Source organism: Orcinus orca, chromosome 18, assembly GCF_937001465.1.
Source record: "Orcinus orca chromosome 18, mOrcOrc1.1, whole genome shotgun sequence".
In the NCBI taxonomy this organism is placed as follows: domain Eukaryota; kingdom Metazoa; phylum Chordata; class Mammalia; order Artiodactyla; family Delphinidae; genus Orcinus; species Orcinus orca.
In genome coordinates, this window is record NC_064576.1 from 76,157,617 (window position 1) to 76,174,696 (window position 17,080).

The following is a 17,080-nucleotide window of genomic DNA, read 5'->3' on the forward strand; positions in this document are numbered from 1 at the left end:
TTGACTAAAGGGTAATATCAAGGTCCAGAAGTTGAAGTTGGTGGAAATAAGGCCAAAATAAGGATGTTTTGTTCACTGTTTTGTTCACCACAATATAACCAGCACCTACAGTAGTGCCTGGAACTGAGTAGGGACTCAATTATACGTATTTGTTAAAGGCAGGCAGGCAGAATGAAGTATGTTCTCATTTACGATGTATCTGTGGAATAGGTCCCCACGTCTAGGTCCAATGTTATGATTGAAAACCGAAATCATTCCCTCTTTACCACACTTCATATGTGTCTCATACCAACTTTAACAGAAACTCCATAAACTGCTAGGAAAATAACCGGAACCCACAGAGCAAAAGGGGAAAATAATAGATTTACACATTGCTATTTTCCTGGCCCTTTTATTGCCATAATGATGTGATTGATGCATAGGTCATAGATTATAGGCTGACAGTTCCTGCATTTCACATCTCAGTGACCATCACACTACTTCATTCTCTACTAGGAATGTTCATCCATTAGCACTCTGTATTTCAACAGTGTATGTTAAGGTTCAAGATCACATAAAGTTCTACCTTGATAGATGAGTTGGATTTGGGAGGAAATTAGCATCAGAAAAGCACTGTTCCTACCTTTGCTTTTCAACCATACTATCTTAGGTATTTCCCTTTCGCTACCATATAAACCAGACTGAGTTCCAAAGTCATGCCTTCTTAGCTCTGTGATATGATCAATTCTGTCCACCCATCAACAATCAGTTGGTCAATTGACCAACTCAAGTGGTCTATCAGGCTTCTTGACAGTGTGCTTTTTCAGAGATGTTTCACATGTAAAACTCACTGCGAATGTTTACAATAGAGTTAAAATAGTCACAAAGGTGAGGCTGGGTTTTAGGTACGGTCTCCATGGCAACGACTTCTTCCTGCTGGTTCTCCCCCGGGGTCTGTTTTCCAGGCCTCAGCTGAGGCCATCTGTCAATGTTTTACATTGACACGCCCCTTATCCAGTCTCCATGACAACCAGAGTGACCTTCCCCAAGACTAATTCTATCCCAGCAGCTTCAGGACAAAGCACAGATGCCTTGGGCACATGCAGCCCTTGGGAAGCCCATCTCCTTCACCAGCGTGCACAGCACACCAGCCGGACCAAAGTCAAGTGGACTCGGGCACTGTGAGGGGCTTGGGGAGAAGTCTCAAGACCGACCCTTGCAAATCCGCAGATGGCTAAACACTCCTGCATCTATTTTCCCATAAAATTCCCCAAGGCACAATGACATGTGAAATAGGAGATGAGCTTGGAGTCTGGAATGGCAAGGACAGTGGGTGAGGAATTCTACAAAGCTCATGAGAACACCAGAGAGAGATCTGGTCCCGAAGTGGGTCCAGAGAAGAGCAACACCGGATGCTTTTGAGGCTGGGAGGAGAAGGAGGCGGGAAGGACAGAAAGAAGCGGGAGGCAGGTCCTGAGGGTTCCCCACCGGGAAACCACGTTCATGGTGGGTGAGCAGGGCTGGGCTGGCTTGAGAAGAAGCCATGGAGAAGACCCTACCCGGGTCCAACAAAATGTGCAAAGTTCAACCAAATGGGCACCCATTCATAATTTACAATTATTCTTGGAGTTTCATCTTCAATATAATAGCAATCTAGTTTAGTGACTGGAGTGTGTATTTTTTTTAAAGGACATTATAGAACAATTTTATTTGCAGCATGTTAGCTGCAAGCTTAGCCAGCATGTTTGGGAAACTTGGATTTGTTAGTCTTTGGAATTTGATATTGAAATATATTGAAATACTACTTTTCCTTTGGCTTTGAAAGAAACCTCAGATAAATTCGAGAACCTCTAAGACTAACACCGACTGGAACCATGAGGCGGTTAAGTGGCTCTATGGATCCAAAATGTTTCCAAGAAAATAAGCAAAAAATAAACACAGTACGTTTTGTAGTTCCTTTCCCGCCTAGTGAGTTACTCCATCCTGCTGGCGCGTCTTCCAGCCAGCTGAGCTGTTTTTTCCCTATTATCTTTCTTGACGACTTTCTTTGCAAACTTGTCTTCTAAGGCCCCTAATGAACTTAGGATCCACCAGAATCAACAGACACTTTAAACAAGCTGAAGTTTACCTTGATTCGACTTCTTTTTACTTTTTCATACATATTTTGAGCAACACGTTATTTATTCCAGATTTAGGGAGAGATACATTCTTCCCTCTTCATCCAGGGAGGGCTGGGCAGCCACACTTGGTACTTTACTCTTGCTTTGCTTATTCTCAATGTATCAAACTACCTGGACTTCTGTTCTCATGAACTTTACCCTGTTTTTAAATGTCCGTAACAAAACTATGGACAACATGTAGATCAAACGTAATTCTGCCACAGAAGTTTAAGAGTAGAATTAGCAGCAGGTGATCTTAAAGATTATCCTTTGTCTAGATTAATTACAGTATAACGATTGAATGCCCGATAATACGGAAATGCTATCATGGTATTCTATTGATACAAATTAAAACTATTAGAAAGGGCATAATCCTGATAAAAACAGGTGGCATATTAGTAGTCGTAATAACTTGAAAGAAACTTGAAATGAGACGTTAAGTACAGTTTGTTGATACTTAATACTTAATCATTTTGAGCTAAATTTATTCAACATTTAAAATTCATTTTCTATTATGATACCTATGAAGGTAAAAAATAATCAAGAAGCCTCATACCTATTTGGTTTTTAAATTGAACATTATAATTATATAAGACCCAAATAAAAACCGATTACTTACCTTAGATGTTGTAAAAAGCACACTGTGAATTAACTGCACGGCTCCAGATCCTTCTGAGACAAGAGTGTTTCAGGCTGTCCCACGACTCGCTGAGTGAGCGGGGACAGTTCAAGTTCACCAACCAGCCTGAAAGAAAAGGCTCCCTGGCCTGGCCTTGTCTCAAGTTTCATCCCCGGTTGTTAGCAACAGGCGCATCTAATTTTACTTAGTGACACAAACAGCTCATATACCACACTTAAAATTGTTTGGGCACCAATTCCAGAACACAGCACTAAGTGTGCCAAGAGGGAAAAAATTCCTACGAAACCACCAGTTAAACCCTGAATCAGGACAGTCTTACGTAATTGTAACTTTCTAAAATGAACTTTACCTTAAATGAACAGCAAAAACTTCTGGGACACGTTTCCAGTAGAATCTAATGTTGACAAAAATCTCATAAAAAATCACTTCAAATTCACAGGCAACATTGAGAACTTTATTGGTATTAAATGTATACTGTTCTCCTCCAAGTAAACTGCATATTCTCATGTAACAGTCACTCTTTAAAAACCACTTTCCTTAGGCTTCTTTTTAAGTGAAAAAACTTTAACATTTGAGAAAACCTTAAATAATGATCATCATAATAAACAGAAGGTAAACTCTATGCTAAAATCATCACAGTTATTTTCTAAGTAAACTAAATTTATATTTTGTTTAACAAATTATGTGAATGTAACAAGGTGATGTTATGTTGTCTTACCTTTATTTAAAAAGGACGATAAGTAGATCATTCAATTTTTATAAGGTGTAAAGAACACAGAACAAATATCAAAATCTCAAATACCCTTAATCTTTTATTTTGCATTACTTTTAGAGTCTGAATTAAAACTGACTAAATTATACATTTAAATTCCCATTTTAGCACTAAACCTTGATCATGAGAAGCAATGTAATGGTAATCCATACAGTTAATTTTTATTTTCTTCTCAGGAGACCTTTCCTCTTATTCTATTCATTTATGCTGGAACTTCTTTTGAAATCTGATGCTTCTTAATACCAACAGCTGCAGGTCTTACAGGAAAAGCTGATACAGCTTCAACTAATCGTACATTTATTTATAAGACATTTGAAAATCTTCCATGAATTCTTCACACGTTACTATTCTTCTCATCATGGCAATTCGTTTAGACATAAAACCATGGCACAACTACCGATTCTCAACAAAAATATCTACTATATTTAACAGTGATGTTATGAGAGGTACTTCTGTATTACTGTGTGTCTGAAAAGTCAACATTTGAAACTCCTAACTCAATATTCTGGTTGAAATGTCACACTGAAAGGTTACTTACTGAGGGACCTTTCCACCGTCAGTTAACTGGTTTATAGCAATGAACTGTTCAGCATTGGGGGCTGCTCTGTAAGGCCATTGGTCAAGTTGTACGTTGGATCTCCATTCACGTTCACAGATTCATTTAACGCTACTGGCTTCTACTTTTGGTCCTGCTGGAGGATGACTTCGAGAAAAGAGAAATCTTTTGATTTTTTAGCATAGTTGAGATTATTGAAACGAGATCTTCAAAGTTTCCACTGTAGGTCTAGTTCGGGTTTGTAACTCACATACACGTCTCATCTGTTTTCAACAGAATCATAACATCTTAAAGCTATAAGGGTCCTTAAAGAAAACTGGTCTAACCCTCCACTAGATGTAAAGTAGTTTGTTCAAGGTTAGAGCTGCTAAGGGCGTGGAGAGAAGTGACTTTCAGATAAGATAATTCAAGGTTTGGAGAGAACCGAGAAGTCTGGTGCAGTTGCCTTGAAGAGTTGGCAGGAAAGTTACTAGTGAGACCTATTAGGCCACGTTCCGGGCCCAGCTGAAGTTGATGAATACACAGTAGGCCCATTTTAAACAGCGCCTGTGGCTTTATACGCTAACTGCAGCTGTGAGCGCCTGTATGGCAGAATCTCCCCAGACCAGGCCACACTTCTATCATCTGCCCAGACCCGCTCTTTCATCCATCCTCCACAAAAACCAGGGGCGACAGATCTGGGAATCTCCCTCGCTAACCAGCCTGCCAGTCCCTAAGCTCCCCAGTTCCTGCTGCCTTGCCTCCCTCTCCACCCATCAGTGCCCCCCTGACTGCGGGACCTGGTCTGTGTGTAGCCGACCTGCTTCCCTGCTTCTAGGCCCCGCTGTGCTCACCTTATACCTGGGGCTGCCAGAGAAACGCTGAGGACAGGTAATTCTGTCCTTATCACCGCCCTGCTTCAAGCCCTTCAGCAAGCCGTCAGGATATGGTACCAGGTTCTGGACAGGCACACGCACCTTTGCGGTGGAGCCCTGCCCATCTCACCTGTCCCCTTCCTTTGGGCTCCATAAGAAACCATGGGAGTCACAGTGCTGTCGGCTGCCTGGCTGTACCTCGGCTTAGAGTCACCTCTCATCTTTTTCTCATCTTTTACCTTTTCAGAGGCAGCCTTGTATATGGATTTTTTTTTTTTTTTTTTTGCGGTACACGGGCCTCTCACTGCTGTGGCCTCTCCCGTTGCGGAGCACGGGCTCCGGACGCGCAGGCTCAGCGGCCATGGCTCACGGGCCCAGCCGCTCCGCGGCATGTGGGATCTTCCCGGACCGGGGCACGAACCCGCGTCCCCTGCATCGGCAGGCGGACTCTCAACCACTGCGCCACCAGGGAAGCCCCTGTATATGGATTTTTAAATGTATTATAATTGTCTGTATTTACATTGCCATCATTGGTTTATAGACCTGTTCTCTCTACTGGACCATGAACTCCCCTCTCAGCACCCACCTAGAGTCAACCCTCAATTAGGTGAACTTTGTAGTTACACCAGACTCTGGTTTTTATGATATCAATTCTATAGTGCACAGTAACATTAAAAAAAAAAAAAAAATAGAGCTAACATATACAATCAGGATGACATTACAAGAATTATCCAGAAGAGGTCAGTATAACAGCAATAAGGGATGGCTTTCGGGGCAAATGAAATGTGAAATCAAATTAAATTCTTTTGTAAGTGATAAACTTTAAACCTTGAAAAAATACCATATGAATTATTTGCACTTTCAATTGAAGCTATACGTCTTCAAAATAGGTGGCCACAGACTTTTCAAGTAAGCAAAATGAAGCGATCAAATGATTCCATACACAACTGAAAACGCAGTTTTCATCTGGAATGTAATTAATGTAATTACCTGGACGATTCTCACCCAGCTTCTCTGATTATTTTTAAATAGGGATGATCCAAGTGTACGCATTTTAACAAAGATAATTCATATTCCCTTCAGAGTTGCCATGTCAATAAAAAATGAAACATTACTAGACTACTGAATGTAGGTATTTTATGTTTTTCATGGTACTCTGGGGGAATTTAGAAGTCAATATTTAGTATAAAGGGCTAATTCAGTGTTTTCAGGGAAGACAGAGGGGATAAAACCATCGGGATGCTGGAGAAATAAGAGATAAGAAAAGGAAAGACTAAAAGCAATAGAAAACTTTTAGATTTCAGAAGAGAAAACGGAGCATGATCTGAAATTTCAAAAGTTATCTGATGGTAATGTCTGAAGTGAGTCATAATCATTAAAAAGTATTATTCCATGAACATGTAACTTTGTATAATTATAGGGAACAGATCTTGCAGCTCCAGTAAGTATAGAGTTTTTGGGCAGAGAATGGAAGTGTGGCGTGTGCCCATCAGAATGACAGGAAACCCACTGAGTAATTACCAAGGCAGAACCGGCTCACGCTGGAGAGGAAATCCATCAGAAGGGCTTGGGATAAACCCCGACGTCTCCCGCTTCTCCCTGCCATCCCCACGTCCACTGCTCTGAGGTCACTACTTACATCTTCCTCCCCATACTTACCTCTGACCTTCAAATAACTTTATATTGCTATAGCTCGATTTACTAACTCCAGACTCACCCTGTGGGTTGAGTTCATATACGTTATCACCCAGTAGCCTTCCTCTCCTTTTCTCTATTGTTGTTTTACCCGTGGTCACGTCTGAAATTCCAGTCTGTGTAAGCATTTGTTTCTTGGTCCCTAATGACAGAGCATCTATCTCTCCACCCTTCTGCTCTCCAACCGAGGACATCAGCATTTCCCCTGCCTACTTTGACATGATCAAACGGATCACATTCACATTCCATTCTGAAATGATCATCTCCTGTATCTCCTCCAATTTGACCAGATGGATTCAAAATATAAAAATGCAAAAAAAAGTGTTCGCATTTTTTACTCCTCTGGAAGAGTCTGAGAAGAAATTGCATTAATTCTTTAAACGTTTGGTAGAATTTACCTGTGAAGCCAGAGCTGGTCTCTGGCTTTTCTTTGTTGGGAGATTTTTTTATTTTGATTCAATCTCCCTACTTGTTATTGGGCTCTTCAGATTTTCTGTTTCTTACTGATTTGGTCCTGGTAGGCTGTATTTTTCCTGGGAATATATCCATTTCTTGCAGGTTATCCAATTTGTTGGAATGTAATTGTTCATAGTAGTCTCTTATGATCTTTTGTATTTCTGTTCTATTGTTTGTAATGACTTTTTTTTTTTTTTGCGGTACACGGGCCTCTCATTTTTGTGGCCTCTCCCGTTGCGGAGCACAGGTTCCGGATGCGCAGGCTCAGCGGCCATGGCTCACGGGCCCAGCTACTCCGCGGCATGTGGGATCTTCCCGGACTGGGGCACGAACCCATGTCCCCTGCATCGGCAGGCGGACTCTCAACCACTGCGCCACCAGGGAAGCCCTGTAATGACTTCTTTTTAACTTCTGATTTTGTTTATGTGAGTCCTCTCTTAGTCTAACTAACGGTTTGTACATTTTAATTACTTTTCAAAAAACCAGCTCCAAATTTCATTGATCTTTTCTATGGTCTTTTTAGTTTCTATTTCATTTATTTCTGCTCTGACATTTCTTATTTCCTTCCTTCTGCTGACTTCGATCTCCTTTTCTAGTTCTTTGGGCTATAAAATGAAGTTATTTATTTGAGACCTTTCTTTTTTCTTAATGTAGGCACTTTTGCTCCCCACTTTCCTCTTAGCATGGCTTTTGCAGCACCCCAAAGGTTTTATGTTGTGTTGTCATTTTCATTTGCCTCAAGGTATTTTTTCATTTCCCTTTTGATTTCTTCTTTGACCGATTGGTTGTTCAGGAGCGTTTTGTTTAACTCCTACATATTTGTGAATTGTCCAGCTTTCCTCCTGTATTGATTCATAGAGAATATTTCTTACCTGCCCCATTATCCTCTGTGCTGTCTGTTCATCTCTTTCACACCGCTTCCCTGCATCTGGCAACCTCTGCTCTTTTTTCATTGTCTCCATAGTTTTTTTTTTTTTTTACATCTTTATTGGAATATAATTGCTTTAAAATGGTGTGTTCGTTTCTGCTTTATAACGAAGTGAATCAGCTATACGTATACATATATCCCCATATCTCCTCCCTCTTGCGTCTCCCTCCCACCCTCCCTAACCCACCCCTCTAGGTGGTCACAAAGCACCAAGCTGATCTCCCTGTGCTATGCGGCTGCTTCCCACTAGCTATATATTTTACGTTTGGTAGTGTATATATGTCCATGCCTCTCTCTCGCTTTTGTCTCCATAGTTTTGACTCTTCCAGAAAGTCATATTATTTTAATCATACAGTATGTAGCTCTTTCAGATTTCTTCTTTCACTTAGTAATATGCATTTAAGTTCTTCCATGTCTGTTTGTGGCTTGATACCTCACTTCTTTTTATCACTGAATAACATTCCATCGTCTGGATGTACCAGTTTGTTTATCCATTCGTTTATGGATAGACATCTTGGTTGTCAACAAATTCTGACAATTATGAATAAGGCTGCTATAAACTCCTGGGTGCAGATTTTTGTGTAGACATAGGTTTTCAACTCCTTTGGGTAAATACCAAGGAACACGATTGCTGGATCATATGCTAAGAGCGTGTTTAATTTTGTAGAAACTGCCAGAGTGTCGTCCAAAGTGGCCGCACCATTCTGCACTCCCACCAGCAGTGAATGGGAGTTCCTCTTGCATCACATCCCCGCCAGCACACTGCTCAGGTTTTACGGGACACTCTTGCTACTCTAACTTACACACAGAAATAACAGAGGCACGTGAGCACCACCACACTGAAGTCATCTGCCTTTGGAACAAATAGGCTATACCTGTGGGATTCTCTGGGTTCTGCTGTCTTCTCCTGTCCTACTCCTAGTGAAGCACACCTGCAGGCCTTGCATTTACTTTCTAAATCTAATAAAAGTAGCTTAGGGCTTCCCTGGTGGCGCAGTGGTTGAGATTCCGCCTGCCGATGTGGGGGACATGGGTTCGTGCCCCGGTCCGGGAAGATCCCACATGCCGTGGAGCAGCTGGCCCCGTGAACCATGGCCGCTGAGCCTGCGCGTCCAGAGCCTGTGCTCCGCAATGGGAGAGGCCACAACAGTGAGAGGCCCGCGTACCACAAAAAAAAAAAAAAAAAAGTAGTTTATTTGCAGGAAAATATTCTTAACCAAAGTATATACAGATACCTTCCCTTTCATCACCCTGGGCATCTATTTTATTTGAAAAAAAAATCTACAAATAACCGAAATCTGTAAGTTGGAAAATATCTCCCAACTGTTTAAGGTGTAGCAAATAAAGGATAACACCACTTTTCAATATGTAGCTAATATTTTTTAAATTAAGCAACATAGAAAAGTCTGGAATCCTTTCCAGTACGAAACTAAGAACATTTAGTCTAATGAAATTATAAAATCTTACAAATGCCAAAAAGGCAAACTTTATAAAATATTTTTTAGGGTTTTTTTTTTTTCTTATTTCCAATTCTTATTTCTTGCTTATTTTCTTAAAGAACAATTACTCATCTGGCTCACCTCATTTGATTATTGTATGAAGTAATAAAAATATAAAATCAAAACCATGCACATGATCATGGTTTACTGATAGGTGCAATGCAACCTCCCCTTTAAAGTATGGGTCACTCATATAGTTTTCTATGCTGTGCATTGTTGCAACGGTTTTGCAGAGTGAGGGAACTCAGGGATGATTCTTACTGTAATGCAACACGTAGAGTATATTCTCAGTGATGCAGCTACTACAATATGATTTTTCAAAAAAAGAGAAACGCTTATTTGTATTAATTTTTACAACCTGGACATAGTTTACAAACATTAATTTACTCAGTTTGAATTCTTAGCTCCAGCGAGGAAAGCAACGTTTTTTTTTTTTGTTTGTTTGTTTTTTGCAGGGGGGCACAGGGGTTGTGTATTATCTCATTCCCTGAAGCAAGAGGTGAGAAGAGAAAGCAAAGTCAGGATAAAAGGGACTGATTCCTTCTTTGCCAAATCTTTCGAGGACGACTAAGCAGTATTTTGTATGAGGTGATTTCTCAAAAAAAGAATGTTTACATATATTCCAGTCTATGTTGAAAAATATTCCACAACTAAACATATTTCTTAATAATTGACTGCTTTCATTAGTATGGGTCAGGGTTTGGTAAACAATGGCCTGTGTGTCAAATAAGGCCCGCCACCTGTCCTTGTAGGTAGAGTGAGACCAGGTCACAGCCATGCTTATTCTCTTAGGGATCCCCATGGCGGCCAACGCTGCAGAGCTGAGTAGTTAGTTGTGACAGGGACCTTATGCCCACAAAGCCTAAAGTATGTATTACATGCCTCCTTACAGAAAAAGTTTTCTACCTCCTGATACAACCCACTGGAAATAAACTGTATTGTGGGTCACGTTTTACTTTGGTTTTACTATTTTAAAAATAAATTTATTGTGTCTAATTAGCATTGTCAATTCAAGAAGTGAATCTGATAGTTATATTACATTCTTCCATCCCCTCCACCTTCAAAAAACTAAAATCAACTGTACTCAGTCATAAAAAAGAATGAAATAATGCCATTTGCAGCAAAAGCGATGGACCAAGAGACAATCATACTAAGTGAAGCAAGTCAGAAAGAGGACAACAAATATTGTATGATCTCACTTATATGTGGAATCTAAAAATGATACAAATAAACTTATTTACAAAACAGAAATAGATCCACAGATATAGAAAACAAACTTATGGTTACCAAAGGGGGAAGGTTGGGGGGAGGGATAAATTAGGAGTTTGGGATTAACAGATACACACTACTATACATAAAATAGGTAACCAACAAGGACCTACGGTACAGCACAGGTAACTCTACTCAATGTCTTATAATAAACGATAATGAAAAAGACTCTGAAAAAGAATATATATATATATATATAATGTATAAATGAATTATTTTGCTGTATACCTGAAACTAACACAACACTGTAAATTAACTATACTTCAATTTAAAAAAAATGATTTAATTAATTAAAAAGTATATACAGTCAAACTTATAGGAAAGAGTGGAAAATTCTCAAGGGCTAGAAATACGGACAGAAGTCACAGTCAGAGACAGTGGGAGGTTAAGCTTCACAGGCGCGGAGGCAGCAGGTGAGGAGACCCACTCTTGGGCCCAGAGGCCAAGCCTGAATCTTTGTGCCCAGCAGGGATAACTGGCCTCTGGGAAGAGCAAGGCCAGAGCTCCTGCCATGGAAGGAAATACAAGGAGAGGCCCCTCCCTCCTCAAGGCTGTGGATGGAAAGACAGCAAAGTCAGAGCCTGTACCAACCACGAGCCTGCACCGTGTGTGGGTGTGAGTTTGACCAAATTTACAACAAATATGTGCTCTAAATCCTCCCATGAAATGTACAGAAAGTCTGGTCTAGGACCCATCAAGAAAGGGCAGGAAAGGAAAAAAGGAAGACAGGCAAAAATGGGGTAGTGAAACATGATCCTGTGTAAAGGATGACAGAACTGTCCCAGGCAGATTAGGATAAATGTTAACAAAATTAAAATCTTTCATAAAAAGGAAGTACAGTGGGCTAAACCACCCTTCTACTATACTCAACTCACCTCGATACTTGCTAATAGAATACTGTGTTAATAAGATATTATTCTATCAATCGCCTATATTTACCTGACTTACTAAAAAGTCAAAGAAATACACTTAATGAGAGGAGGAAGACCTAAAGGAGGTGTCTACAGTGTTTCCAAAGACAGATTCTGTGAGGTTTTAAGGGCGTGAAGGTTAGTGGTGCTTACTTTTTATACGACGTCACTTTAACCTTAAACGTTGGTCTTCTTTTCCCTTGATTCAAGGAATCACTCGCCCTAGTCACATGGACTGGCTGTTTGAGCTGTTTTGCATCCATAAGGAAAGTGAAATGCAGGGCTTGTGGGAAGGTTGTCCTGGGCACTGTGCTGCAGTGGGAACCACGGGTTTGGAGGCAGGTCTCTGTTATTACCCGGCTCCGCCCAGCAGCCACCTGGGCCAATGACAGCCTCTGTGGCCCAGTTTCCGCCTGTGTAAAGGGGGGCCCTAATCACAGGGTGCCTGTGAAGATGGGATGAAATGGAATTCCTCAAGTGCCTGTGTTAAAGCAGGAGCTCAATCGATGGCATGGACACAGCCCTTTTGTTGTTAAGGCAAATGCCAGAGGACAGAGGTAAAGGAGCAAGCTATTAGGGGTACATCTGAGAAGGAGATTCTCTGGAGAATAACTTATTGGATATTTCCCTCAATTCATCCTGAATTAAGAGATTTCAAACAAACAGACGGAGTCATGAATCTTAAAGGAGAAGGATACAGAGGAGGAAACCGTGTCTACCAAGAGGGGCCATTGGTCAGGACCCTGAGTTCCAACACAACCCACAGAACTGCACCTAAATAGCTCCACGATTCATATAGGCATTCTTTGTAAGAATATGACTTGTAAACAGCCCTAGCCTTTTCATATCTGTTTGCTCCTTAGGTCTTTGTCTTCAATGCAATATGATTTCAGTTGAGTTTTTCAAATTTAAAAATTCTTCCTTTTCTCATTCAGAGACCTTATTTTTGAAAAAAAGGGTTTAGCAACCAACATTAGACAAAGATAATAAGCACATTTTTATAAATTAATACCTGGTTCATGTTACTTTTCCAATTAAGTTTTCATTGTTTTATTATTAAGGTAATTATTAATGCAGTTATGTTTTGATATAATGGAATGACTTAGGGTTTTGTATGTGCAGCAACGAAGCCTACTGACATGCTAAAAATCTAATTTAAGTGATCTTGGTCAGAGTCCAAGACTGGGCTTAGAGAGCTGTTAACCTCTTGAAATTGAATCCAAAGTAGGTATGCACGTCCAGGCATTTCCTAGCACATCTATAACTATCACCAGACTTTCAAAGGGGTCCATGACCTTAAAATACTTAGGAAGCATCTCTTTACTATCTCCTTTTCCTGTGGCCTCCTATTCCAGTACAAATATCTCCCTCACATCTAACAAAATGATATGCTAAACAGACACGGTGTTATATGTAGTTATTTTGTTTCCTAATTTGGAAGGTGTCATGTTCAGAAATTTATATGCAAATATACTTCGAAGGAGGGCTGTCTATACAGAGAACACTGTATTTGTATCACTGAGAGCACATAACCAGTTGTGTTTACTTCGTATAAGTTTAACTAAGAAGACAATGAAATGGGCATTTTAAAAAAAATCACAAAGTACCATTTCCTAAGTCTAGAAAATTAAATGTTTGGGTTGTTACACTACAATGATCATTCCCACATAAATCACTTTCTAACAATACAATTCCGGAGAAAGAAATACAATTACCTTTTTTTGCTTAACTGTAACTATGTCTGTAGATACTTGCAGATGTTATCCACAGTAAGACAGGAGCTCTTGCAGGGCACAATCTTAAGTAGTAAAGACTAAACGCGGGTCTGATAAATTAAAAAAAAAAAAATCAGGACTTCCCTGGTGGCACAGTGGTTAAGAATCTGCCTGCCAATGCAGGGGACATGGGTTCGATCCCTGGTCCAGGAAGATCCCGCATGCCGTGGAGCAACTAAGCCCGTGCGCCACAACTACTGAGTCTGCTCTCTAGAGCCCTCGAGCCACAACTACAGAGTCTGCATGCTGCAACTACTGAAGCCCACGCACCTAAAGCCGATGTTCTGCAACAAGAGAAGCCACCGCAACAAAGACCCAATGCAGCCAAAAATAAATAAATAAAATTAAAAACAAAACTCTAAGTAACCTACAGGTTTATTAAAAAAAATCAGAATGAAGAAAATGAAATGGTGCCGATTAAAATGTAATAGTACATATATATTTTTAATATATTTAAAATATGATCTAGCCACAGGAATAAAATGCCTCTTTAAAAATGAAATGAGCATTATCCTCATTATGTGTGAGAGAGGTGTTTTCATAGTTTAAAAAAGCAAACAAGTTATTGGTTAAATGTGAGTTTTATTCCTTTTATAGTCTGTTATGTAGTTCTAACGAATCTAATTTGTTCAATGGATTATTCATCACTACATTTTTTCTGAGATTAAAGAAACATTATTCATAGATTACAATTGCTATGCAGGGCACCTTCTTATGTTTCTAAGCCTGAAGTGTAAGTGTACTATCTGTGTTAATGATTTATGTGCAGTATCTACTAAATATTGTGTGTAATGTCTGATTCAGCTCTAACAAACACTGAAAATGGAAAGAACATAAGATTCAGAGAAAGTAAAATAATTGAAAACATGATTGTTCTACAACCTCAAAAGTTCACTGCGGGATGTTTTACACACGTGGACTGGGGGCCACTTTGCAATCATTTTGTTTGGAATGTTTGGAAGCACATTTTCTCCAGAGGAAGTTTTAGTACCAGACACACTGAACCTTCCAGTAAAATAGTCCATCACCAAGAACCAAGAGATCAGCTTAAGTAAATATTTGACAAATACTGTAAAATCTATTTTTCATAGTTTTTAAATAACCTGCTCATGTTCAAGGAAGAAAAGCACAAGAGAGCCATAGAAAAAGGCTTACTTGAAAAAGTACAATTCCCTTGTTTTCCACAGATTTACTCGCTCTAAGGGACACCCAACAGCACTAGTACAACAATACCACGCATCTACACAGAGTGCCATCTCTATAACATCTGCTCCTACGACAGCAGGTAACACGGGACGAGCAGCTGTTTCCCAGAAAAACCGTACGTGACTGTCCCAGTCAACTATCCAGCGACGGCTCCTATCAACTTTCTAATTAATCCCGATTTAACCAAGTGATAACACGCAAATATGTACCTACCAACCGTGGGTACTCGGTGGGTAGTGGCTGAGGCTGGAGGGACCACCCCAGGGAAGCGGGTGTGAGACACGTGACTTCAGGGCTCTCTGTCTCCACCCCCCGCCCCGCCCCGCCCCGCCCCGGGAAGCCCGGGTCAGCCCTCAAGTCTGCTCGCGCCTAACTCCGGGGGCGGGCCGGTCAGTAACCCAGGGCGACGCGATGAGCAAAACCAATTCACGGAACATGAGTCACTCCCCCGAAGTTAAGTCCAGTCCGAGGGCGGCTCGGCCGGCAAAACTATCTGGGGCAAAGGCAGGCGGACGGCCCCAACTACACTGCGTGGCTTCCCCCCGGACCCGCGGGCCGCAGCGGCGGAAGGATCAGGTGCGGGGTCGGGCTGGGGGCGCCTGCCCACGCGTGGGCCAGCTCAGGGGCTGCAAACCGGGCAGCTGACGGCGAAGCGGTGGCCCGCGGCTGCGCTCCTTACCTGCGCTGCTCTCCGCGGTCCGGCGGCGCGGGCTGGCGCCGCAAGTCCCGTCGTCCCAGGCGGAAGGGCCGCCGTCTTCTCCCCGGACAGCGCGGGCCGCGGCTCCGTCTTGCGTCCTCGGCGGCCGCCGCGGCGACTGCGCTCCCGGGCGGGAGGGCCCACATCCCCGCGCGGGCTCGGGGCGCCCGGGACCCGGCGCCGGGCGGGCGGGGGCCGCAGACCTCGGCGGGGCGCGCGGGGCCCCCGAAGCGTCTCGCCCGCCCGCCCGGCGCGCGCGTCCACGTGCCAACCCCGCGTCACGTCCCCGTGGGTCGCTGGGCCCCGGCCCGTCTCCTTTGCCGCCGCGGGGGCGCCTTCCAGCCGTTCCCGGTGCAGCGGCGTCGCGTCACGCAGTGCGGGTCGGAGCTCCGGTGTTCCCGCCTCGGCCCTCGTCCCACGAGGTACCAGAACCGGCGCCGCCCTTTCCGCGCGCGCCAGGGCGGCCCTGCTGGGGACCCGGCCCTTCGCGGGCTCCGGTGTGTCCCCCGGCTTGTCCCCCGCGAGCCTCTGCGGCTCCGGACACCGAGCAGGGCCGGGGCCTGGCAGCTGGGCGGCCCCCGCGGGGTTTGCAGAAACTCTGTCCGCAGCACCAAGGGGACTGCGCGCCCACCCGCTGCTTGGAATAGCAGCTGTACTACGATTTGTTTTCTTTTTTAAAGCCTGGAGCGGTTCGCTCAAATGAAGATAAGGCATAGGGTTTTCCTGGTAGTGCTTCTGTGTCTGTCATCTGTTTACTTGTTGACACCTCCGCACGGGAGAGTGACTTGGTTCCAGCAGTTTTGTGTCTGGGGAATGGCCGGGGTGTCTGCAGATGTTTGGTGAACGTACTGAGGAGGTAAATTATCAAACACATTCCTGAAAGGGTCCTACTGGTGTATTCTGTGAATTTTTAAATGGAGATAACGCTGTTTTATCTGGAAGCAAATGGAAACACAAAGACGCTGGGGTATTTAAAAATGTTTTTCACGTAACCAAGTGGATAATTGCAAGGCAGAAATGTTTACAACTCTTAGATTACATTTTTTTTAAAGCAGACTTTTCACAGGTGGAAATCAAAAGCCATTTTCCCAGAAAAGTCCAATGAAAATTTTCATTAATTATTCTCCACCTCATAGGTGATAGTGACAACCATTCTTTAAAAAAATTTACTCTCACAGGGATAAGTAAGATTGCTGTAGATTCAGATGTGCTATTAAAGATGGATTAATAATCTTCTACATATTTCACAGGCAGCATAGTAAAAAGAATTGGGAATTGTTGCTCTAAAAATGTCCATACTATACAGTAAAGGTTGCTGATTTTATATTTGTGTCAAATAGTGTAAAAGTTATTAATGTATTCTACTTGCCGAAACTGACACGATCCCAGAGCCAACATCATCTCTCTCATTGGCTTAGGAAAAAAGAGCTGGCAATAGTTTCCTGCTGGGGATGGTGACAGCGTCAAGGACCCAGAGCACGTGCCATGATTTCCCTGATGGAAAAGGTAAATATATCCAAAGTGGAACATGGAAAAAGCCAGGGGTGTGTACAAGGTCTGAACTCTCCAAATGGTTTTGATTGAGCACCTTATCTGAGATATTTTGATCAACACAGGACATGTACAGTTATTTGCATCTTATACATATTTATGAATATATTACATGCAGAAGGTTAATATATTA

General features: G+C 42.3%; 1 protein-coding gene across 4 annotated transcripts in view; it reads right to left on the reverse strand.

Moving 5' to 3' along the window:
* Nucleotides 1-15,517, reverse strand: part of SGCG (sarcoglycan gamma) — a 44,829-nt gene extending 29,312 nt beyond the window's left edge. For 2 of the 4 annotated variants that reach the window (XM_033409329.2, XM_049701328.1), the window contains exon 1: nucleotides 15,379-15,517. The gene's annotated coding sequence lies outside the window, so the exon portion shown is untranslated. Of the gene's footprint in view, nucleotides 1-2,757; nucleotides 3,068-3,127; nucleotides 3,176-15,378 lie in introns of those variants that run through there. The other 2 variants (XM_049701329.1, XM_004281789.3) reach the window with 2 other exon arrangements.
* Between the last annotated feature and the right edge of the window lie 1,563 nt (nucleotides 15,518-17,080).